General features: G+C 43.9%; 1 long non-coding RNA gene across 1 annotated transcript in view; it reads right to left on the reverse strand.

Moving 5' to 3' along the window:
- LOC127308387 (uncharacterized) overlaps positions 1-25,245 on the reverse strand; it is a 128,041-nt gene that overhangs the window by 39,989 nt on the left and 62,807 nt on the right. The gene's annotated exons all lie outside the window — the stretch shown is intronic.

Here is a 25,245-nt window from a genome sequence, read left to right on the forward strand (position 1 = left end):
ATGCTAGCTTTGGCTCCTCCTCTTAGGGTTTATGGGTTGGTGTAGGGAGAGAGGGGACAGGTGAGCAAGGTGGAGTGAAATGGGGCAAGTTATTTTGAGGTAAAGCACTATTTCAAATAGTGTTTGCAAATATGCCTATTTGCAAAATGCAAGTTTTGTCAAAATTTGGTTTGTGCACTTTGGTTCAAAAATTTGAAAATGGAGGATTGGGATGAGTTGCAATTGACCAGAGACATTCACAAGTGGTGGTGGAATTTTAAGAATAAAAGAAATGCAATTTTGCTCAAGGTGAGATTGTTGCATTTGATAAAAAGTCTCAACTTTGCATTAATATAGAATTTGATCCAAAGTGAATTTGGCATGGTTGTCTTTACAAAAGTTGTTTACCTTGATGTCCTCTTGGATGACATGCAAAGACTTGAGCAAGTTTGGTTTGAAAATTTTGAATTGCAAGGGCTCAAAGTAGTGACCAGACTATAATTGGCAGATTTGACCATCATCATATGTGAGCACAAGTTGAGTTGGATTTTGATTTGAATTGTGTTTCTTTGGTTCCAAAAGTGGTAATAAGTGTTTAGTAACATAATACAACTAATGGTGAAAGCCAAAATGGTCTAGGTCAAAGATTTGGAAAAATGGCATAAACCTTATGTGAGGGTTTTGTGATTTCCTACTTCTTATTTTTTTATTTTTCTTTGCTTCATTTTGACAAGAGGGAGGTTTATTTGGTGTTAGATTGAGTTGGGTAAAAGGTTTACACCATTTTAGGACAATGGGGGTGCCTAGGTCAAGATTTGATATTTTGGATAAGTGCCACATATACCTCTATGCATATGTTTTGATTTTATTTTAATTCACACTTGAATTGGTTGGTAAGTACTTTGTTGAGTGTGTTGATGTATTTTTCAAAATATCTACCAAGTTCAACACTCAAGTTGGAGCATTTGCACAAAGTAGCCATAGGCTTGCATATGCCTCTTTCTTAATTAAGATCTTTTCTTTTTATTTTGTTTTTCAAAGGTTTGTGACAATAGGGAATGAGGTTTAGAGTTTAGTGGGGTTCACCATGTTTCACCACCATTTAGCAAGAATATTAAAGGTAGGGTTCAAAATTTACATATTAGGGCTACATGCCCACATATGTCCTTTCCTTTTATTTTGGTTTCTCAAAATAGATCCAAATGATTTTTGAGAAGGTTAGGGTTTAGGGTTTTTCTTATTTGATTTCTTTCTCTTTTATTTTATTTGGTTGGTGATCTTCACTTGATCACTTTAGGGTTTTAGGGTTTAGCACAATAACACTCATCATGGCAAAACACAAATACTAGGTATGAGCACTAGGCATAGCACCCAATGTAAGAAAAGTTTTTGTTGGTTCTCATTTTTGGAAAAAGGAAAATTCATTTTCTCTTTGGTTTGAAATTTGGGGTGTTACAAACCCTTCCCCCTTAAACAAATCTCGTCCCGAGATTTTAAGAAAAGTTAGGTTCCTAAGAGAGATTGGGCGATATGATTTAACAGGAAGACATACTTGGCATGGCCTGAGGTGCTTCTGGTGCTTCTGTTGCAGTCATGTTGTAAAGGCGGCCGTTGTTGTTGTTCTAGTTCCTTCTTGCGGCAAAGCGGCGCTGGTTCTGAGCAGGTGCAGCGGTGTTGGCGGCAATCTTGGCAAGCTTCTTGGGGCACTCATTGGAGTAGTGACCCACAATTCCACACTCATAGCAGTTGATGGTGGACTTTTCCTTGGAGTTGACGGGAACAGTGTTGCTTCCAGTCATTTGGGCAGTATTGGGGTTGTTGTTGTTGCCATTGGGGTGGTTGTTGTTGTTGGTGAGGTTGCCGTTGTTATTGTGGCTGTTGTTGTGATTGTTGTTATTGTTGCCTCCGGGCTTCGGGGGTCCTCCGTGGTTGTTGGTGTAGTTTGGGCGGTAATTCTGAGCAGTGGGCTTGTTGTATCTTGGGGCAAATCCTCCAGATGAGTTGTTGCGGTACTTCTGGGTATTGCAGGACCCATGCTGGTTTATCATCCGGCGTTTGCGGTTCTCATTGGCTTGGTGCAGTTTCCCTTCCATCTGGATGGCTGAGTCCACCAGGGCTTCTAGGTCGGCAAAGGGGATGTTGACCAGCACTGTCTGCATCTCGTCATGCAGTCCGTTCAGAAATCTCTCCTTCCTCTTCTCATTGGTGTTGGTCTCATCGGGGGCGTACCTTGACAAGGTGAGGAACCTGTCGCGGTATTCTACCACCGACATTCTGCCTTGTTTGAGTTCGCGGAACTCGTCTCTCATTTTCTTGATCAGTCCTTGGGGCACATGGTACTTGCTAAACTTCAGCTTGAAGTCTTCCCAGTTCATCATCTGTCCCGCATTCATTGCGCGGGCGCTTGTCCACCAGGCTCGTGCGGGTCCTGACAGGTAGTGGGTGGCGAACAGTACTTTTTCTGCGGCTTCTACTCCCGCAACTTCCAGGTTGTTCTCCATGGTCTGGAGCCAGTCATCTGCGTCGAGGGGCTCTTCGGTATTGCTGAAAATAGGTGGGTTGGTGTTTTGAAAGTTCTTCAGTTTTGACCCAGGGTGGTCGTGGTTTCCATGGACGTTGTTGTTCTGAGCAATCTGCTACAGTGCAGCAATGTTGGCGTGTCGTTCAGCTCTCTCGGCTTCGCGGTCGGCCATCATCATCTCTAGCATCTGCATCATGGCATCTTGGGTGGTGCTGCGGGTTGGTGGGGCCATCTGAACATTGGAGTGGATGATAAGATAAGAGGGAAATTCCTATGGTTTGTTTGATTGAAAGTTCAAAAAGTTCAAAACTTGAAAACTTGAGTAGTGTTGAGGGGGTAAAAACCAGCAACACTTTTTCATTCATACCAAACATCACACATTACAAATCTAACACACCGTTGGTTTGAAAAACCATTCATTCGCGCTACGATACAAGGGGATCCTGATACAACTCACACCGACTTAAGTGATGGAGTGATACTACTCTTCCGGGTGAATTCTTCGTCTTCACGGGTGATGTGCTTGGCGAGAGGCGAGGGCGTTGTCCAAATCCCTGCGGGTTTTGTACAGCCTGAAGTCCTGGTGTGCTACATAGTGGTTCATCTCTGTGTGTGGTGGCATGGTCATCGGTCTTCCCATGGAGTCATGTCTTGGGTAGTAGATGAAGCGAGTGTTTCGGATCTTGTTCTCATTTTGTCCACACAGACGGGCAATGGCTTCTTGCATAGCTCTGACTAGTCCTTCCTTCCAGGTGCTTCCCGTTACAGAAAACCATATGGTTTCCCATACCGGGGCTCCATGCTTTCTTCGTAGATCTGTAGAAACTTCCCACTGATGTGGTCCTCCCAACTGATTATTGAGGGGTATTCCGAAGAACTCGGGATACGGGTGTCCTAGATATTCCACTAGTTGCTTCAAATCCTTTTCGAACTTTAGGTCGCCTCCGTGACCAAGCTGATGGAACTCCCATTGGTACTCCATCTGTGAGCAATTAGGATAAGTAAGTTAGTGAAGTGATCAAGTGTGCAAAATTTTATGTCGGATTTCAAAGAAAAGTAGAGCATAAATTTCTCTTTTTGAAAAAGAGTTATCAAGGATAAGAGTGAGAATAAATTTTCATAAATATTCACTTCATTGGTTTTGAAACTAAGTTTTTCAGACGTCCATTCTAACTAGGGTCTCCTAAGGTCAAACAATGGCTCTGATACCAACTTGTCAACACCCGGATTTTTAAGTCCAGATGCCTGTTATGCCATACATCGCAATCCCAGGAATATTGTTGTTGCGAGACATAACAGTTGAATATCATAAGTCATCATTCATTACATACCATAGTCGTCTTACAAATGGATCACATGATCCAATATTACAATAATAGTTGAACTATTGTTTCAACACACATCACAGATATATAGCGGAAGCGTCGATAGAAGGGGACTCTATAGTCCACAGGCCAGCGCTTGACGTCAGGAATAGTCCTAGTTGTCGTAGACGTCCAGCTGTCCATCCTCTTCATACTGCTGTTCCTCTTCATAGTATGGCCATTTGAATAGCCAGGGACAAAGCTGTGAGTACTTTAAAGTACTCGCAAACTAATACTAATATAAGTACTAACATTTCTGGTAAGGGGGTGCTAAGCTCTAGTTTCTTTTGCATAAAGCCAATTTTAGTTCACAAGTATTTGAAATAAAAACTCTTCAAGTGCTAACTAACTCAAGTGGGAACATTAGTGTCATTCCCACAACTCAGTTGTGTTTTCAAGTCAAAGTCACCATTTCAAGTTCAAATCACAAGTCACCCTTTCCATGTCACATTTTTGAAAATGGTCTGATGACGGAACAGTATGGCCTTTCCAACCGTCCATAACCGTGGACGCGGCTATTCGAATAGTTATACACTCTGCAGAGGTCGTACACTTGTGCCACAACATTTGCAATAATCCGTCAGGGTTAACTGGCCCTGATTTATCACACTCCGTGTGCGGACTACCAACCATAACCTTTCACTTATATAACCTAGTATAGGCATCTCTCCCCATGAGCTTGGCCTCCCAGTGAAGACAGACAGTCAGCCTGGGAACTGCACAGGGCTTGGGCCGGACATTCACCTCATATTCACGTCATATCACATCATTCCATATTTCTTTGGAGGCAGCCCTTGGCATAACCCCGATGACGCTTGTTCAGAGGGAACCCATACTAAGATACATAAGCTTCTAGTTAAGCCCTACCCATATCAGGTATTGTGGGGGTACTTGTAAAATTGGAATGGTATCGCATCCGAACCCAACCATCAGTTTTTGTAAAGTTCACCATTTCATTCACCAGTCATATTCACCTTCAAAATCTTTCAATAGAATGACTCACCATTCCAAGGTTTTCAAAGTCATGTTATTTCACATGTTCCCATCTAAAGTAGTCAATTTTATTTATTAGCACTAGCAACTAGTCATGAGGGGTGCTAACTAGCTTTCATTGCTCTAGGCTAAATTTGATGATCTTGTTCTACTCTAGACCAAGTGAATCATGAATCCAAAACGTAAACTTTGATAAACCAAAAATTAATAAAGCTTGTAAAGTAAAACTTGGGATGGGCTCATTAAGCATAAAGTAAAAATGTGGTGATGCCTTGATCTTGTAGAGCTTTGCACTTAGCAAGAATATTAGCTTGCAACAAAATAGCTTGCATTATTCTAGCTTGCCTTGGTTGTTGAGGTGATCAAAGTGGTCTTCTTGTCCTTGAAAGTTAACCTCCTCCTCCTCTTGATACTCCTCGGTACTAGCGTCTAAAATACGAATACGAGGTACAATCACCAAGCAATTCATTGGCTATTCTAAACATCACATGTATTCACACAATTAATACAATTTGGTGCATTGGTGGTCTTGCTTGAGGAAAAATAATTTCCTCTCATTTCATATGTAAATGATAGTTTCCATATAGTTCTTGAGGAATAATTTCCTCTCATTGAATCTTCTTTAAGATTTAATTTCTCAAACAATCACTCATGAATTTAGGTTGTCCTAAGTCAACCATTCATCATCATCATTTGAGAAAATGATTTAAATGAGGCAGAGATACCTCATACTATTTAACACTTCTACAAATGATTTAACTTCTCCAAGTATTTCATATGAGAGCATTTGACCAGGGGTCCAAACTTGATATGAAAGTATTTGGGACAAGATTTAAATGAAGTGAAACACCTCATATAATTTACACAAATTAAACTAGCATCACCATTTACTATTAAGTGGGTAGATGTGTTGTTTTCTTATTTAAGAAAAATAATTTCCTCTCATACTAATTAAGGTGTTACTTTTAATTACTTAGAGAAATAATTTCCTCTCATTATCTTATTAAGATTTAATTTCTCTTATGAATAATATATGACCTAGGTTGACCAAAGTCAACCTCTTCATACTTATTATTTAAGAAAATGATTTAAATGGGGTGAAGCACCTCATACACTTTAATCATAATATGGCAAAGATTTAATATCATCAAACAATTCATATGAGACCTAAATGACCAGAGTCTCTACCTTATTTTGAATTGTTCATGACAAGATTTAAATGAGAGAAAAACTCCCATGTGATTTATTAATAGTTTTGGACAATATCTTTGACTAGAAATAGCCATATAGTCCTTTAATTAAGCTAGGCCATGATCATTCAAAGTAAGCATGGCATATTCTTGCAGAAACAATTAGTACAAGTGAAATGTGATTTATAGGAGTTGGAATTAACTTAAAAGCATTTTTGGTTGATTTTTAATAATTATCCTAAGGCAGAAAAGTCCCTGCCTTGTTTATTTTCCTACTTTAATTCTATAATAGATCTAGGGTTCAATCCAGTGGCATTGTGTAGATAAAATCCTAAGCTTTCCAAATATATAAAATTTGTAAAATTTGGGCAAGTCAAACATATTCTATGAATTTTCAAAGTTGGAGCCAGTATTGAATTTGAATTGAATTAATTAAACCGAATTTGAATTTAACGGGCTGGCGGGAAACAGAGTTGGGCCGAATTGAATTAAAACGGCCCACGTCCAGCCCACCACGGTCCACAGATGCGTGGGCTGCCTGATAGCGCGGGACCCGCCTGTCAGCGGCTCACTGACCCCGAATCAGTACGGGGGAGGGACGGCCGTTGGATTATAACGCGATCGTGCGGCGCACGATCATCGTCTCCTCCGACGAGAGGGCTTACTGGCGCGGCGAGGCACGGGAGTCGACGGCGAGCAGGGACTCCGGTGAGCGGTGGCGTTGACGCGCGGCGAGGTTGGCGTCGACGGCGAGTGCGCTGGTACCAGTGGCGTCGCCGATGGTGCTCCAATTCGTCGACGATGATCTCAGGTCCGCTGCGGGCTCCGACGATCGATTGGACGGCTCCGGTGAGTAATCGAGTGAGAGGAGTGGACGAGGAGGCTCAGAGATGGGAGGAGAAGATGGTGGCGTGCTGGGTTTGGCTCGTGGAGCTCCCTATTTATAGATGCCAGGGGTGCTGTGAGGCGTGGGCGAGGTCAACGGCGAAGTCGTCGGTCCACAGCGGCGAAGGAGCGAGGAAGGAGCGCAGTAGGTAGGCGACGTCATGGCGGTCCTTGGGGCATTAATGGCGCGGTACGGCGAGGCGTACGACGGTCGGGCGATGGCGCGTACTGGCGCGGCCAAGGCGGGATTCCGTCCTTGTCTCTGGCGGCGGCGGGCACGGGTCGTGGTCGAGAGTGTGTCTGGCGGGATCGTGTCGTGGCGGCGCAGCTCGTCGTGCAGCTATGGGGTCCAGGGGAGGCGGCGAGTGCTGGGGCGGCGCGTGTCCAGTGCGCGTCCACGGGAGTACTGCGACGACGTCATCGGCATGCGTGGCCGTCCTGGGCGCGCGTCATGCGGCGGCTGTCGACGTCCTCCTCGACAAGGGCATGTATAGATGGGTGCAGTAGGGTGAGGTGGAGAGAATTGGCACGGTGGCCAGGGCTGGTGATGAAGGGAGAGAAGAGAGGGGGAACATGGCCGGCATGGCCATGCCATGCTAGCTTTGGCTCCTCCTCTTAGGGTTTATGGGTTGGTGTAGGGAGAGAGGGGACAGGTGAGCAAGGTGGAGTGAAATGGGGCAAGTTATTTTGACGTAAAGCACTATTTCAAATAGTGTTTGCAAATATGCCTATTTGCAAAATGCAAGTTTTGTCAAAATTTGGTTTGTGCACTTTGGTTCAAAAATTTGAAAATGGAGGATTGGGATGAGTTGCAATTGACCAGAGACATTCACAAGTGGTGGTGGAATTTTAAGAATAAAAGAAATGCAATTTTGCTCAAGGTGAGATTGTTGCATTTGATAAAAAGTCTCAACTTTGCATTAATATAGAATTTGATCCAAAGTGAATTTGGCATGGTTGTCTTTACAAAAGTTGTTCACCTTGATGTCCTCTTGGATGACATGCAAAGACTTGAGCAAGTTTGGTTTGAAAATTTTGAATTGCAAGGGCTCAAAGTAGTGACCAGACTATAATTGGCAGATTTGACCATCATCATATGTGAGCACAAGTTGAGTTGGATTTTGATTTGAATTGTGTTTCTTTGGTTCCAAAAGTGGTAATAAGTGTTTAGTAACATAATACAACTAATGGTGAAAGCCAAAATGGTCTAGGTCAAAGATTTGGAAAAATGGCATAAACCATATGTGAGGGTTTTGTGATTTCCTACTTCTTATTTTTTTATTTTTCTTTTCTTCATTTTGACAAGAGGGAGGTTTATTTGGTGTTAGATTGAGTTGGGTAAAAGGTTTACACCATTTTAGGACAATGTGGGTGCCTAGGTCAAGATTTGATATTTTGGATAAGTGCCACATATACCTCTATGCATATGTTTTGATTTTATTTTAATTCACACTTGAATTGGTTGGTAAGTACTTTGTTGAGTGTGTTGATGTATTTCAAAATATCTACCAAGTTCAACACTCAAGTTGGAGCATTTGCACAAAGTAGCCATAGGCTTGCATATGCCTCTTTCTTAATTAAGATCTTTTCTTTTTATTTTGTTTTTCAAAGGTTTGTGACAATAGGGAATGAGGTTTAGAGTTTAGTGGGGTTCACCATGTTTCACCACCATTTAGCAAGAATATTAAAGGTAGGGTTCAAAATTTACATATTAGGGCTACATGCCCACATATGTCCTTTCCTTTTATTTTGGTTTCTCAAAATAGATCCAAATGATTTTTGAGAAGGTTAGGGTTTAGGGTTTTTCTTATTTGATTTCTTTCTCTTTTATTTTATTTGGTTGGTGATCTTCACTTGATCACTTTAGGGTTTTAGGGTTTAGCACAATAACACTCATCACGGCAAAACACAAATACTAGGTATGAGCACTAGGCATAGCACCCAATGTAAGAAAAGTTTTTGTTGGTTCTCATTTTTGGAAAAAGGAAAATTCATTTTCTCTTTGGTTTGAAATTTGGGGTGTTACACCGCATGTGGCAGTGGAAGTTGTGTCCTCCCGCATGGTCGCTGCTTAGCCACGTCTTGGCCATGGTTGTCTCTTCTCGTTTCTGTCGGTTGTCGTTGCTTGAACATGGTGAGACGGCTGTAGTGACCCCGAGACCGTGGTGGCGTGAGCTGGTGGGTGGTGAGGTTGGCGGAGCACGATGGACCGTCCGGGGTCGTGGTTCTTTGGGGGTTGGGAGAAATCCTGGTCGGATTCTGACACCGACGCGGTGACGCCATTCCTTCTTGAAGGGCGCCGAATTCCCCCTCCCGACACCCTTCCCGCATACCGGGGGGAAACCCTAGGATTTTTCCGGGCAGCATTGTCGTCATCGTCGCATCCCTTCTTGAAGGTGTTGCTTAGGTATGTGGCGCTTCAGAGGGCTAAGATCATGGTGGGAATTCTCCGGAGGGTGCAACGGTGGCGGATCATTAGCGTTTTCGTCGATCCGACTTGGTTGACATTGCTTTCTTTTTTCTTCTTCTTATTTTCTCTTGGGCTTTGATGTGCCAGTGGTGATCTCAATTTTGTATTGATTGGTTGTTATATTAATATAGCGGGGCAAAAGTCTATTTCGAGGAGGTATTCAGGCCACTCACCCTAAAGTCGATCACCGATAGCTTGTGGGGGCACATGCCTTGGCGACGACATCCTTCGGAGCATCATGTGGATGTCCAAACTGCTTACTATGAGTCCATGCGACGGATCAGATCGTTGGCGAGTGTCTCATGCAGTCCTCGTCACCGGTCGTGTGAGGCTGCACGCCACTCAATATGCCAATATCGGCACACTAGTAGAAAATGAGGCTTCCATCCACCCCCATCAGTCCCCAAATCTTTCGAACCACGACTAAAGGGGTCTTTAGTCGTGGTTCGGGAGGCGACCCGCGACCAATGGTCTGGGCCCAGCGGGCTCGGTCGACAGCTGGGGGACGGGAGGGGATTTTGTTCCGGTTGGCCAGGCCAACCGCGACTAAAGGTGCGCGAAGGCCTTTAGTCGTGGTTGGCCAGGCCAACCGGGACTAAAGGCTCGTCCCTATAAAAGGCAGCTCAGCTCACTTCACTTAGCCATTTGGTGCCACTTCTCTTCACAATCTTCACAAGGGGTGGTGGTTTGCTTTTGGTTCCTCTTATGCACACAAGGTGTTCGATGAAATGCCCGAGAGCATGAAACAGATATGATATGAAGTGTCCGAGCCACACTTGACCTTTCTCATTTATTTTTCCTCCTCGATCGCGGTTAGCAACTTGAACCTTTCTTGTGTCATTGATAAAATATGCATGTGTGTAGTTCATTGTTTAATTTCTATTATTTCTAGCTAGTTAGTTTAACAAATGCATGATGGTTAATTATATACTTTATATAATAATAATGCAGGTGAATCGGCAATGGATGTACGGTAACCGACTCTCCGGCGAGTTCACTACGGGTTTGAAAGGTTTCCTCGTAGTGGCTAATGCGAACAAGCAGGGGGTTTTGTTATCTGTCCATGTGTTGGCTGTAAGAATCAGAAGGGTTACTCTTCCTCAAGAGAAGTTCACCTGCACCTGCTTCGGCACGGTTTCACGCCAAGCTATAATTGTTGGACCAAGCATGGAGAAAGAGGGGTTATAATGGAAGAAGATGAAGAAGGGGATGATATCATCGATGACAACTATCCTGATCATTTCGGTGATACTTTCATGGAGGATGCTGAAGGTGGGGAAGGTGAAGGGAAAGGTGAAGAAGAGGCACGTGATGAGCCCGCTGATGATCTTGGTCGAACCATTGCTGATGCACGGAGACGCTGTGAAACTGAAAAGGAGAGGGAGAATTTGGATCGCATGTTAGAGGATCACAAAAAGTCGATGTACCCAGGATGCGATAATGGTCTGAAAAAGCTGGGCTGCACACTGGATTTGCTGAAATGGAAGGCACGGGAAGGTGTAGCAGACTCAGGATTTGAAAACTTGCTGAAAATGTTGAAGAATATGTTTCCAAAGAATAACGAGTTGCCCGCCAGTACCTACGAAGCAAAGAAGGTTGTCTTCCCTCTTGGTTTAGAGGTTCTGAAGATACATGCATGCATTAATGACTGCATCCTCTACCGCGGTGAATACGAGAATTTGAATGAATGACCGGTATGCACTGCATTGCGTTATAAGATCATAGGCGATGAACCTGGTGATGATGTTGAGGGCGAGAAACCCAGGAAGAGGGTTCTCGCCAAGGTGATGTGGTATGCTCCTATAATACCACGGTTGAAACGTTTGTTCAGGAACAAAGAGCATGCCAAGTTGTTGCGATGGCACAAAGAGGACTGTAAGTCGGACGGGGAGTTGAGACACCCCGCAGATGGAATGCAATGGAGAAAGATCGATAGAGAGTTCGAAGATTTTGTAGCTGATGCAAGGAACATAAGATTTGGTCTAAGTACAGATGGCATGAATCCTTTTGGCGAGCAGAGCTCCAACCATAGCACCTGGCCCGTGACTCTATGCATCTACAACCTTCCTCCTTGGTTGTGCATGAAGCGGAAGTTTATTATGATGCCAGTGCTCATACAAGGTCCGAAGCAACCCGGCAACGACATCGATGTGTACCTAAGGCCATTAGTTGATGAACTTTTACAGTTGTGGGGCAGACCTGGTGTACGTGTGTGGGATGAGCACAAAGAAGAGGAAGTTGACCTACGAGCGTTGCTTTTCGTAACCATCAACGATTGGCCTGCTCTTAGTAACCTTTCGGGACAGACAAATAAGGGATACAATGCATGCACGCACTGCTTACATGAGATTGGAAGTGTATATTTGCCAAATTGTAAGAAGAACGTGTACCTTGGGCATCGTCGATTTCTTCCCAAAAATCATAACGTAAGAAAGAAAGGCAAGCATTACAATGACAAGGCAGATCACCGGCCGAAGCCTCCAGAACGTACTGGCGCTGAGGTATTTGATATGGTCAAGGATTTGAAAGTCATCTTTGGAAAGGGTCCTGGCGGACAATCAGTTCCGCAGGGAGCAGACGGGCACACACCCATGTGGAAAAAGAAATCTATATTTTGGGAGCTATAATATTGGAAAGTCCTAGATGTCCGCTCTGCAATCGACGTGATGCATGTTACGAAGAATATTTGCGTGAACCTGCTAAGCTTCTTGGGCGTGCATGGAAAGACAAAAGATACAAAGGAAGCACGACAAGACCAGCAACGTTTGAAAGACCCCGATGACCGGCATCCGGAATGGTTTCAAGGTCGTGCCAGCTACGCTCTTACCAAAGAAGAGAAGGTCATCTTTTTTGAATGCCTGAGAAGTATGAAGGTCCCGTCTGGATTCTCGTCGAATATAAAGGGAATAATAAACATGGCGGACAAAAAGTTCCAAAACCTGAAGTCTCATGACTGCCACGGGATTATGACGCAATTGCTTCCGATTGCTTTGAGCGGGCTCCTACCGGAAAATGTTCGAGTAGCCATTGTGAAGCTATGTGCATTCCTCAATGCAATCTCTCAGAAGGTAATCAATCCAGAAGATCTACCACGGTTATAGAATGATGTGGTCCAATGTCTTGTCAGTTTCGAGTTGGTGTTCCCGCCATCCTTTTTCAATATTATGAGGCACCTCCTGGTTCACCTAGTTGAAGAGATTTCCATTCTCGGTCCTGTATTTCTACACAATATGTTCCCCTTTGAGAGGTTCATGGGAGTATTAAAGAAATATGTTCGTAACCGTGCTAGGCCAGAAGGAAGCATTGCCAAGGGCTATGGAAATGAGGAGGTAATTGAGTTTTGTGTTGACTTTGTTCCTGACCTTAAGCCAATTGGTCTTCCTCGATCGCGGCACGAGGGGAGACTAAGTGGAAAAGGCACGATCGGAAGGAAATCAACGATATGTATGGACGGCCATTCTATGACTGAAGCACACCACATAGTTCTGACCAATTCCAGCTTGGTGGCTCCGTACTTCGAGAAACACAAGAATATTTTACGCTCGGACAACCCGGGGAAGCCTGAATCCTGGATTAGAAAGGCCCACATGGAGACTTTCGGCAGTTGATTGAGAAAACATTTAATGAATGACAATGATGTTGGAGATCAGCTGTACATGTTGGCCAAGACACCATCTTCGACTATAACGACTTTCCAAGGGTACGAGATAAATGGGAATACATTTTACACGATCGCCCAAGATAAAAAGAGCACCAACCAAAACAATTGTGTTCGCTTTGATGCAGCAACTGAGAATGGGCAAAAGGTCACATATTATGGTTACATAGAGGAGATATGGGAACTTGACTATGGACCCTCCTTTAAGGTCCCTTTGTTTCGGTGCAAATGGTTCAAGCTAACAGGAGGTGGGGTAAAGGTGGACCAGCAATACGGAATGATAATGGTGGATTTCAACAATCTTGGTTACCTAGATGAACCATTCGTCCTAGCCAAAGATGTCGCTCAGGTTTTCTATGTGAAGGACATGAGTAGCAAACCGAGGAAATGGAAAGATAAGAAAATGATCAGTACATCATGCGATGATCCAAAGCGCCACATTGTTCTTTCAGGGAAAAGAAACATCGTGGGAGTGGAGGACAAGACAGACATGTCAGAAGATTATAATATGTTTGGTGAAATTCCGCCCTTCAAAGTGAACACTGACCCAAGCATTAAGTTAAATGATGAGGATGCTCCATGGATACGGCACAATCGTAAGCAAGCAGGGACACAAGGGAAGAAATGATGTGTAATAATTTATTGTACCAAACTTTGTTGAATGGATCATGTGAATTTTATTATCTGTGATGTGTTTGGTGTCCATTTTCGAATGATTCGATTGATTCGAGATACCACTGATGATACATGAAATTTGGAGTGATTTAGTCATACTCCTGCCTAGGCGTATAATATGCGTACTCGTAGTCTTCATAGTCGCCGCTGTTGTACTTGTATCCGTCGCCTTCTAAGTTGCCGCCGTCGTCGTCGCTGCCGTCGTCACTGTCGTCGGGCGGCGCTCGTGGCTCGAACTGAGGGTAGCGCAGGCGGGGGATATCGCCGGCCGTGATGTAGTCCATGATGCTCTGTAGAGTCCGGCCGTACCACCATAGCCGACGGCTGGCCTCGTGGAAGTTCCCAGGAGGCAGACCGTCCTCCTCATACCTGGCGAGCGCCCTCTCACGCCGATTGATGAAGAAGGCGTCCCAAGTATACTGGTTATCGGGATGCCAGCGGGGATTCATCCGCTGCTCCGGCGTGAGGTCGAGGTAGTAGTGGTTCGTGATGGCCGCCCGGCGCGGAGTACCCTGAGGGACGGGAGGGACCGGCACGCCTCCGGCGCTTAGGCTCCAGCCGGCGGGGACGTGGTAGCCCGGTGGGCAAGGGTAGTTCGAGGCGCAAAGCTCCTCCACCTGCTGGTAGGTTAGAGTGGGTACGGTGGAAGCCATGAGAGAGTGATGATAGATTGTAGAGATGTGATAATGCTGGCCAAGCCGGGCTACATATATGTAGGGACAAATGTGTTGGAGATATGCCCAAGAGGCAATAATAAAAGTGGTTATTATATATCTTTATGTTTATGATAAATGTTTATATACCATGCTATAATTGTATTAACCAAAACATTGATACATGTGTGTTATGTAAACAACAATGAGTCCCTAGTAAAGCCTCTTAACTAGCTTGTTGATTAATAGATGATTAGTTTCATAATCATGAACATTGGATGTTATTAATAACAAGGTTATATCATTATATGAATGATGTAATGGACACACCCAATTAAGCGTAGCATAAGATCACGTCATTAAGTTATTTGCTATAAGCTTTCGATACATAGTTACCTAGTCCTTTCGACCATGAGATCATGTAAATCACTTATACTGGAAAGGTACTTTGATTACATCAAACGCTACTGCGTAAATGGGTGGTTATAAAGGTGGGATTAAGTATCCGGAAAGTATGAGTTGAGGCATATGGATCAACAGTGGGATTTGTCCATCCCGATGACGGATAGATATACTCTGGGCCCTCTCGGTGGAATATCGTCTAATGTCTTGCAAGCATATGAATAAGTTCATAAGAGACCACATACCACGGTACGCGTAAAGAGTACTTGTCAGGAGACGAGGTTGAACAAGGTATAGAGTGATACCGATGATCAAACCTCGGACAAGTAAAATATCGCGTGACAAAGGGAATTGGTATCGTATGTGAATGGTTCATTCGATCACTAAGTCATCGTTGAATATGTGGGAGCCATTATGGATCTCCAGATCCCGCTATTGGTTATTGGTCGGAGGGAGATCTCAACCATGTCTACATAGTTCGCGAACCGTAGGGTGACACACTTAAGGTTTGATGTTGTAATAGTAGAACTTGAATATGGAATGGAGTTCGAAGTATTGTTCGAAGTCTCGGATGGGATCCCGGACATCACGAGGAGTTCCGGAATGGTCCGGAGAATAAGATTCATATATTGGAAGTCATATTCCAAGTTTGGAAATGATCCGGTGTATTTATGGAAGGTCTAGAAGGTTCTAGAAAAGTCCGGAAGAAATCACTTTGGAAGGCGGAGTCCCGAAGGGACTCCACCTCCCATGGCCGGCCAACCCTAGAGGGGTGGAGTCCCAGGTGGACTCCACCAAGGGTGGCCGGCCACCCCCCTCATGGAAGGGTGGGAGTCCCACTTGAGGTGGGAATCCCACCTTGGGTAGGTTTCCCTACAACATGGAAGGTTTTGGTTGGGGTCTTATTCGAAGACTTGTAGTCCAACACTTGGGGGTTCCACCTATATAATGAGGGGCCAAGGGGAGGGAGCCGGCCACCACAAGCCACCAAGCTGGCCGCACCCCATAGAGGCCGGCCACCCCCTCTCCCAAACCCTAGCCGCCCCCTCTCTCCTCCACCTCTCCCGCACGCTTAGCGAAGCTCCGCCGGAGATCTCCACCACCACCGCCACCACGCCGTCGTGCTGTCGGATTCAAGGAGGAGCTACTACTTCCGCTGCCCGCTGGAACGGGGAGAAGGACATCGTCTTCATCAACACCGAACGTGTGACCGAGTACGGAGGTGCTGCCCGATCGTGGCACCGTGATCAAGATCTTCTACGTGCTTTTGCAAGCGGCAAGTGATCGTCTACCGCAGCAACAAGAGCCTCATCTTGTAGGCTTTGGAAATCTTCAAGGGTGAGTCTCGATCATCTCCTCGTTGCTCCCGTCTTCTAGATTGCATCTTGGCTTGGATTGCGTTCTCGCGGTAGGAATTTTTTTGTTTTCTATGCAACGAATCCCTACAGTGGTATCAGAGCCGTGTCTATGCATAGATGGTTGCACGAGTAGAACACAATGGTTTTGTGGGCGTTGATGCTTATGTTGTCTTTAGTTTGAGTACTTTGCATCTTTGTGGCATAGTGGGATGAAGCGGCTCGGGCTAACTTTACATGACCGCGTTCATGAGATTTGCTCCACGCTCGACATGCAACTTGTATTGCATAAGTGGCTTTGCGGGTGTCTCTCTCTCCTACTATAGTGAAGATTCAATTTACTCTTCTATTGACAACACTAGTATCACCGTTGTGGTTCATGTTCGTAGGTAGATTAGATCTTACTCGAAAACCCTAAACCACGTAAAATATGCAAACCAAATTAGAGACGTCTAACTTGTTTTTGCAGGGTTTGGTGATGTGATATGGCCATAATGTGATGATGAATATGTATGAGATGATCATTATTGTATTGTGGCAACCGACAGGAGCCTTATGGTTGTCTTTAAATTTCATGTTGAGTAGTATTTCAAAGAATTGTAATAGTTGCTACATGGGAGAACAATCATGAAGACGGCGCCATTGACCTTGACGCTACGCCGACGATGATGGAGATCATGCCCGTTGATGATGGAGATCATGTCCGTGCTTTGGAGATGAAGATCAAAGGCGCAATGACAAAAGGGCCATATCATATCACATATGAACTGCATGTGATGTTAATCCTTTATGCATCTTATTTTGATTAGATCGCGACGGTAGCATTATAAGATGATCCCTCTCACTAAAATATCAAGATAATAAAGTGTTCATCCTTAGTAGCACCGTTGCCAAGACTTGTCATTTCGAAGCATCTCGTGATGATCGGGTGTGATAGACTCAACAAGTGCATACAACGGGTGCAAGCCAGTTTTTGCACATGCGGATACTAAGGTGGCCTTGACGAGCCTAGCATGTACAGACATGGTCTCGGAACACGTGATACCGAAAGGTAGAGCATGAATCATATGATTGATATGATGAACACTTTGAGTGTTCGCCATTGAAGTTACATCTTGTCTCGTGATGATCGGACTTGGTGTGGTGGATTTGGTTCGTGTGATCAGTAAGACAAAGCGAGGGATATTGTTTTGAGTGGGAGTTCACCTAGTTTTTAATTTTGTTGAATTAAAATTTGAACTCAATTTGTCATAAACATTAGTCTAAACTATTGCAAATATATGTTGTAGATATGGCGTCCCCAATCAATTTTAACCAGTTCCTAGAGAAAGAAAAGCTTAAGAACAACGGTAGCAACTTCACCGACTGGTTCCGTCATGTGAGGATCTTCCTCAATGGCGGAAATCTGCAATATGTGCTTGATGCACCGCTAGGTGACCCTCCTGCAGAAACTGAAACCGATGAAGTAAAGAACGTTTACGAGACTCGGAAAACTCAGTACTCTCAAGTTCAGTGTGCCATCCTATGCAGTCTGGAAGCCGATCTTCAAAAACGTTTTGAGCACCACGATCCTCATGAGTTGGTCAATGAGTTGAAAACTATCTTTGAAACTCATGCGGCCGTGGAATGCTATGAAGCATCGAAACACTTCTTCAGTTGCATGATGGAAGAAGGCAGCTCCGTTAGTGAGCACATGCTCGCCATGACCGGGCATGCGAAGAAACTCAGTGATTTGGGAATAGTGATTCCTAACCGACTGGGGATTAATCGTGTCCTTCAATCACTGCCACCTAGTTACAAGAACTTTGTGATGAACTACAATATGCAGAACATGAACAAAGAGTTACCTGAACTCTTCTCAATGCTGAAATCTGCTGAGATTGAGATCAAGAAAGAGCACCAAGTATTGATGGTCAACAAGACCACCAGTTTCAAGAAACAGGGCAAGTCTAAGGGAAAATTCAAGAAGGGTGGCAAGAAAGCTGCCACGCCTCCTGTGAAACCTAAGACTGGCCCTAAGCCTGATGCTGAGTATTATTACTGCAAGGAGAAGGGACACTGGAAGCGTAATTGCTCCAAGTATTTGGCGGATCTGAAGAGCGGCCTTGTCAAGAAAAAGAAAGAAGGTATATCTGATATACATGTTATAGATGTTTATCTTACTGGTTCTCGTACTAGTACCTGGGTATTTGATACTGGTTCGGTTGCTCATATTTGTAACTCGAAACAGGAACTAAAGAATAAACGAAGACTATTGAAGGATGAAGTGACCATGCGCGTTGGAAATGGATCCAAAGTCGATGTGATCGCTGTCGGCACACTTCCTCTACATCTACCTTCGGGATTAGTTTTAAACCTCAATAATTGTTATTTTGTACCCGCGTTGAGCATGAACATTATATCTGGATCTTGTTTAATGCAAGACGGTTATTCATTCAAGTCTGAGAATAATGGTTGTTCTATTTTTATGAATAATATCTTTTATGGTCGAGCACCTGAAAAGAATGGTTTATTTCTGTTAGATCTCGATAGTAGTGATACACATATTCATAACATTGATGCTAAGCGAATTAAATTGAATGATAATTCTACTTATATGTGACACTGTCATCTTGGTCATATTGGAGTGAAAAGCATGAAGAAACTCCATACTGATGGATTACTTGAATCACTTGACTTTGAGTCACTTGATAGATGCGAAGCATGTCTAATGGGAAAAATGACTAAGACTCCATTCTCTGGTATTATGGAGCGAGCTACTGACTTATTGGAAATCATACATACCGATGTGTGCGGACCAATGAGTGTAGCATCGCGCGGTGGTTATCGTTATGTTCTAACCTTCACAGATGATCTGAGTAGATATGGGTATATCTATTTCATGAAACATAAATCCGAAACTTTCGAGAAGTTTAAGGAATTCCAAAGTGAAGTAGAAAATCAACGTAACAAGAAGATTAAATTTCTACGATCTGATCGCGGAGGTGAATATCTGAGTTATGAGTTTGGCATGCATTTAAAGAAATGCGGAATACTTTCACAATTGACACCGCCGGGAACACCTCAACGAAACGGTGTGTCCGAACGTCGTAATCGAACTCTCTTAGATATGGTTCGTTCTATGATGTCTCTTACTGATTTGCCGTTATCATTTTGGAGTTATGCATTAGAGACAGCCGCATTCACTTTAAATAGAGCACCATCAAAATCCGTTGAAACGACACCGTATGAATTATGGTTTAATAAGAAACCTAAGTTGTCGTTCCTTAAAGTTTGGGGTTGCGAAGCCTATGTAAAAAAGTTACAACCGGACAAGCTAGAACCCAAAGCGGAGAAATGCGTCTTCATAGGATACCCTAAGGAAACTATAGGGTACACTTTCTATCACAGATCCGAAGGCAAGATCTTTGTTGCTAAGAACGGAACCTTTCTTGAGAAAGAATTTCTCACTAAAGAAGTGACTGGAAGAAAAGTAGAACTCGATGAGATTGATGAATCTTCACTCGTTGATCAGAGTAGCGTAGTACCGGAAGATGTTCCTGTGCCGCCTACACCGGCAATAGAGGAAGCTAATGATAATGATCATGAAACTTCGAACGAGATAACTACTGAACTTCGCAGATCAACAAGGGAACGTGCCACTCCTGATTGTTATGATCCTTGTCTAAATGTCATGATTGTGGACAACAATGATGAAGACCCTGCGACGTATGAAGAAGTGATGATGAGCCCAGATTCCAACAAATGGCAAGAAGCCATGAAATCCGAAATGGGATCCATGCATGATAACAAAGTGTGGACTTTGGTAGACTTACCTGATAGCCGCAAGGCTGTCGAGAATAAATGGATCTTCAAGAGAAAAACAGATGCTGATGGTAATATTACTGTCTATAAAGCTCGACTTGTCGCAAAGGGTTTTCGACAAATTCAAGGTGTTGACTACGATGAGACTTTCTCACCTGTAGCGAAGCTAAAATCTGTGAGGATTTTGTTAGCAATAGCTGCATTTTTTGATTATGAGATTTGGCAGATGGATGTCAAAACGGCGTTCCTTAATGGAGACATTGAGGAAGAGTTGTATATGGTACAACCCAAAGGTTTTGTCGATCCTAAAAATGCTGACAAAGTATGCAAACTTCAGCGTTCAATTTATGGACTGAAGCAAGCATCAAGAAGTTGGAACCGACGCTTTGATAAGGTGATCAAAGACTTTGGGTTTATACAGTGTCATGGAGAGGCCTGTATTTACAAGAAAGTAAGTGGGAGCTCTGTAGCATTCCTGATATTATATGTAGATGACATATTATTGATTGGGAATGATATAGAACTATTAAGCAGTGTAAAAGGTTATTTGAATAATAGTTTTTCAATGAAAGACCTTGGTGAAGCATCGTATATATTAGGCATCAAGATTTATAGAGATAGATCAAGACGTCTAATAGGGCTATCACAAAGTACATACCTGGACAAGATTCTAAAATAGTTTAGAATGGACGAAAGTAAGAAAGGATTCTTACCTATGTTACCAGGCAAGGTCTTGAGTAAGACTCAAGGTCCGGCTACGGTAGAAGAAAGAGAAAGGATGAGTCAGATCCCCTATGCCTCGGCAGTAGGCTCTATCATGTATGCCATGCTATGTACTAGACCGGATATAGCACATGCTGTTAGTTTGACTAGCAGATATCAAAGTGATCCAGGAATGGAACACTGGACAGCGGTCAAGAATATCCTGGAGTACTTGAAAAGAACTAAGGATATGTTTCTTTGTTATGGAGGTGACCAAGAGCTCATTGTAACAAGTTACACCGATGCAAGTTGGAACACTGATCCTGATGACTCTAAGTCACAGTCTGGGTATGTGTTTATATTGAATGGTGCTGCAGTAAGCTGGGCAAGCTCGAAGCAGTGCACGGTGGTGAAGTCTTCAACAGAACCGGAGTACATAGCGGCTTCAGAGGCTTCATCAGAAGCGGTATGGATGAAGAGGTTCATTGTAGAGCTCGGTGTGGTTCCTAGTGCATTGGACCGACTAGTTATCTACTGTGACAACATGGGTGCCATCGCCAATGCACAAGAACCAAGGTCACACAAGAGGCTGAAGCATATCAAGCTTCGTTATCATTCGATTCGCGAGTACATCAAAGATGGAGAAGTAAAGATTTGGAAAGTACACACTGATCTGAATGTAGGAGATCCGTTGACTAAAGCTCTCCCTAGGGCAAAGCATGACCAACACCAGAATGCCATGGGTGTTAGGTACCAACACCAGAATCGCCAATGCAAGTGGGAGACTGTTGGAGATATGCCCAAGAGGCAATAATAAAAGTGGTTATTATATATCTTTATGTTTATGATAAATGTTTATATACCATGCTATAATTGTATTAACCGAAACATCGATACATGTGTGTTACGTAAACAACAATGAGTCCCTAGTAAAGCCTCTTAACTAGCTTGTTGATTAATAGATGATTAGTTTCATAATCATGAACATTGGATGTTATTAATAACAAGGTTATATCATTATATGAATGATGTAATGGACACACCCAATTAAGCGTAGCATAAGATCACATCATTAAGTTATTTGCTATAAGCTTTCAATACATAGTTACCTAGTCCTTTCGACCATGAGATCATGTAAATCACTTATACTGGAAAGGTACTTTGATTACATCAAACGCCACTGCGTAAATTGGTGGTTATAAAGGTGGAATTAAGTATCCGGAAAGTATGAGTTGAGGCATATGGATCAATAGTGGGATTTGTCCATCCCGATGACGGATAGATATACTCTGGGCCCTCTCGGTGGAATGTCGTCTAATGTCTTGCAAGCATATGAATAAGTTCATAAGAGACCACATACCACTGTACGAGTAAAGAGTACTTGTCAGGAGACGAGGTTGAACAAGGTATAGAGTGATACCGATGATCAAACCTCGGCCAAGTAAAATATCGCGTGACAAAGGGAATTGGTATCGTATGTGAATGGTTCATTCGATCACTAAGTCATCATTGAATATGTGGGAGCCATTATGGATCTCCAGATCCCGCTATTGGTTATTGGTCGGAGAGAGATCTCAACCATGTCTACATAGTTCGCGAACCGTAGGGTGACACACTTAAGGTTTGATGTTGTAATAGTAGAACTTGAATATGGAATGGAGTTCAAAGTATTGTTCGAAGTCTCGAATGGGATCCCGGACATCACGAGGAGTTCCGGAATGGTCCGGAGAATAAGATTCATATATAGGAAGTCATATTCCAAGTTTGGAAATGATCCGGTGTATTTATGGAAGGTTCTAGAAGGTTCTAGAAAAGTCCGGAAGAAATCACTTTGGAAGGCGGAGTCCCGAAGGGACTCCACCTCCCATGGCCAGCCAACCCTAGAGGGGTGGAGTCCCAGGTGGACTCCACCAAGGGTGGCCGGGCACCCCCCCTCATGGAAGGGTGGGAGTCCCACTTGAGGTGGGAATCCCACCTTGGGTAGGTTTCCCTACAACATGGAAGGTTTTGGTTGGGGTCTTATTCGAAGACTTGTAGTCCAACACTTGGGGGTTCCACCTATATAATGAGGGGCCAAGGGGAGGGGGCCGGCCACCACAAGCCACCAAGCTGGCCGCACCCCATAGAGGCCGGCCACCCCCTCTCCCAAACCCTAGCCGCCCCCTCTCTCCTCCACCTCTCCCGCACGCTTAGCGAAGCTCCGCCGGAGATCTCCACTGCCACCGCCACCACGCCGTCGTGCTGTCGGATTCAAGGGGGAGCTACTACTTCCGCTGCCCGCTGGAACGGGGAGAAGGACGTCGTCTTCATCAACACCGAACGTGTGATCGAGTACGGAGGTGCTGCCCGATCGTGGCACCGTGATCAAGATCTTCTACGCGCTTTTGCAAGCGCAAGTGATCGTCTACCGCAGCAACAAGAGCCTCATCTTGTAGGCTTTAGAAATCTTCAAGGATGAGTCTCGATCATCTCCTCGTTGCTCCCGTCTTCTAGATTGCATCTTGGCTTGGATTGCGTTCTCGCGGTAGGAAATTTTTTGTTTTCTATGCAACGAATCCCTACAAAATGGCGGGAAAAATGGGAGCGGGAAGACAGGAGGAGGGAAGAAAGTGGCGGGAAGAAAGAGGTGGGAAGAAAGAGGCGGCAAGAAAGAGGCGGCAAGACAGGGAAGAAATGGAGGGAAGAAGAGGAATCCAGAGCTGGTCATCTAACCTTTAGTCCCGGCTGGTGGGTGCAACCTGGAGTAAAGGTGGTTTTGTATCATCTAACAAAACTGTCGGTGGGATAAGGACGTCTGGGTAAGCTTTAGTCCCGGCTGGTGGGTGCAACCGGGACTAAATGTGGTTTTTGTGTCATCTAAGAAAACTGTCGGTGGGATAAGGACGTTTGGGTAAACTTTAGTCCCGGCTGGAGGGTGCAACCGTGACTAAAGTTGTCGGCAGGATAAGGACGCGTGGGTGGACGCACTGCTCGATGAGATAAGGCATGTAGCGCACGATGCCCTGTCGGAGGAACAAGACAAAGCAGCAGCGGCGCCGTGCCTATAAAAGGAGCATCGATACGCCTTGGCAAGCATACCAACAAGCCAACCTAGCAGGTAGCGAGAGTTTCATCCCCATGGGTGGAGTAAAGGGTTGGAAAATCTCCCGTGGCGCAACTTCTCGAAGATGTCGTCGGTGCACACGCCCTACGGCATCTTCGGAAGTTGCTCCTCAGGAAAATCTTCCTGCAAGCCCGTGAAAGACTCCATCTCCTCTAACAGTGTTGGGTAAAGGGTTGGAAAATCTCCCGTGGCGCAGCTTCTCGAAGATGTCGTCGGTGCACACGCCCTACGACATCTTCGGAAGTTGCTCCTCGGGTAATTTTTCCTGCAAACCCGTGAAAGATAGAGGCGGGAAGACAGAGGCGGGAAGAAATGGCGGGAAGACAGAGGCGAGAAAGAACTGGCGGGAAGAGGGGCGCGGGAGGACAGAGGCGGTCGGGAAGAACTTGTGGGAAGCGGGAGCGGGAAGACAGGAGGCGGGAAGACAGAGGCGGGAAGAAATTGGAATTTTCTGAATTTTTTGATATATTATTTGTATTTTTAACATTTTGAAATGAATTAGTTTCATTTTTCTGAATTTTTTGATATATTATTTGTATTTTTAAGATTTTGAAATGAATTAGTTTTATTTTTCTGAATTTTTTGATATATTATTGGTATTTTTAAGATTTTGAAATGAATTAGTTTTATTGTTCTGAATTTTTTGATATATTATTTGTATTTTTAAGATTTTGAAATGAATTAGTTTTATTTTTCTAATTTTTTTGATATATTATTTGTATTTTTAAGATTTTGAAATGTATTAGTTTTATTTTTCTAAATCTGGAAAATCACCTTTAGTTGCGGTTGGTGTCCCCAACCACGACTAAAGGTGGTTGATGACCCACAAGTATAGGGGGTGTATCGTAATACTTTCGATAAATAAGAGTGTCGAACCCAACGAGGAGCAGAAGGTGTTGACAAGCAGTTTCGATGAAGGATTCACTGTAAATGCTCACAGACAAGTATTCGGGGAGTTTTGATGTAGCAGATAAATAAAGTACAAGTAAATAAAATGTGAGAGTAATAGTTGCAGCGAGTGACCCAATCCTTTTTAGCATAAAGGACAAGCCGGTTTGTTTACTTATGATAACCAAACGTTCTTGAGGACACACGGGAATTTAGTCTAGTGCTTTCGCTTCATATAGTTGATTAATCTTCATTGTTTTGATAAGTGTTGTGTGGGTGAACCTATGCTAATGCATCGCCCTTCCTTGGACTAATACATAATTGTGATTATACCCCTTGCAAGCATCCGCAAATACAAGAAAGTAATTAAGATAAATCTAACCACAGCCTTAAACTCTGAGATCCTGCTATCCCTCCTGCATCGATATACCAATGGGGGTTCAGGCTGCTGTCACTCTGGCAACCCCACAATTAACAAACGAATACAAGATGCATTCCCCTAGGCCCATAAAGGTGAAGTATCATGTAGTCGACGTTCACATGACACCACTAGAAGAATAACACCACAACTTAAATATCAAACCATTAAATATTACTCAACAT

The sequence above is a fragment of the Lolium perenne genome, chromosome 6 (genome assembly GCF_019359855.2).
Source record: "Lolium perenne isolate Kyuss_39 chromosome 6, Kyuss_2.0, whole genome shotgun sequence".
NCBI classification, from domain to species: Eukaryota; Viridiplantae; Streptophyta; class Magnoliopsida; order Poales; family Poaceae; genus Lolium; species Lolium perenne.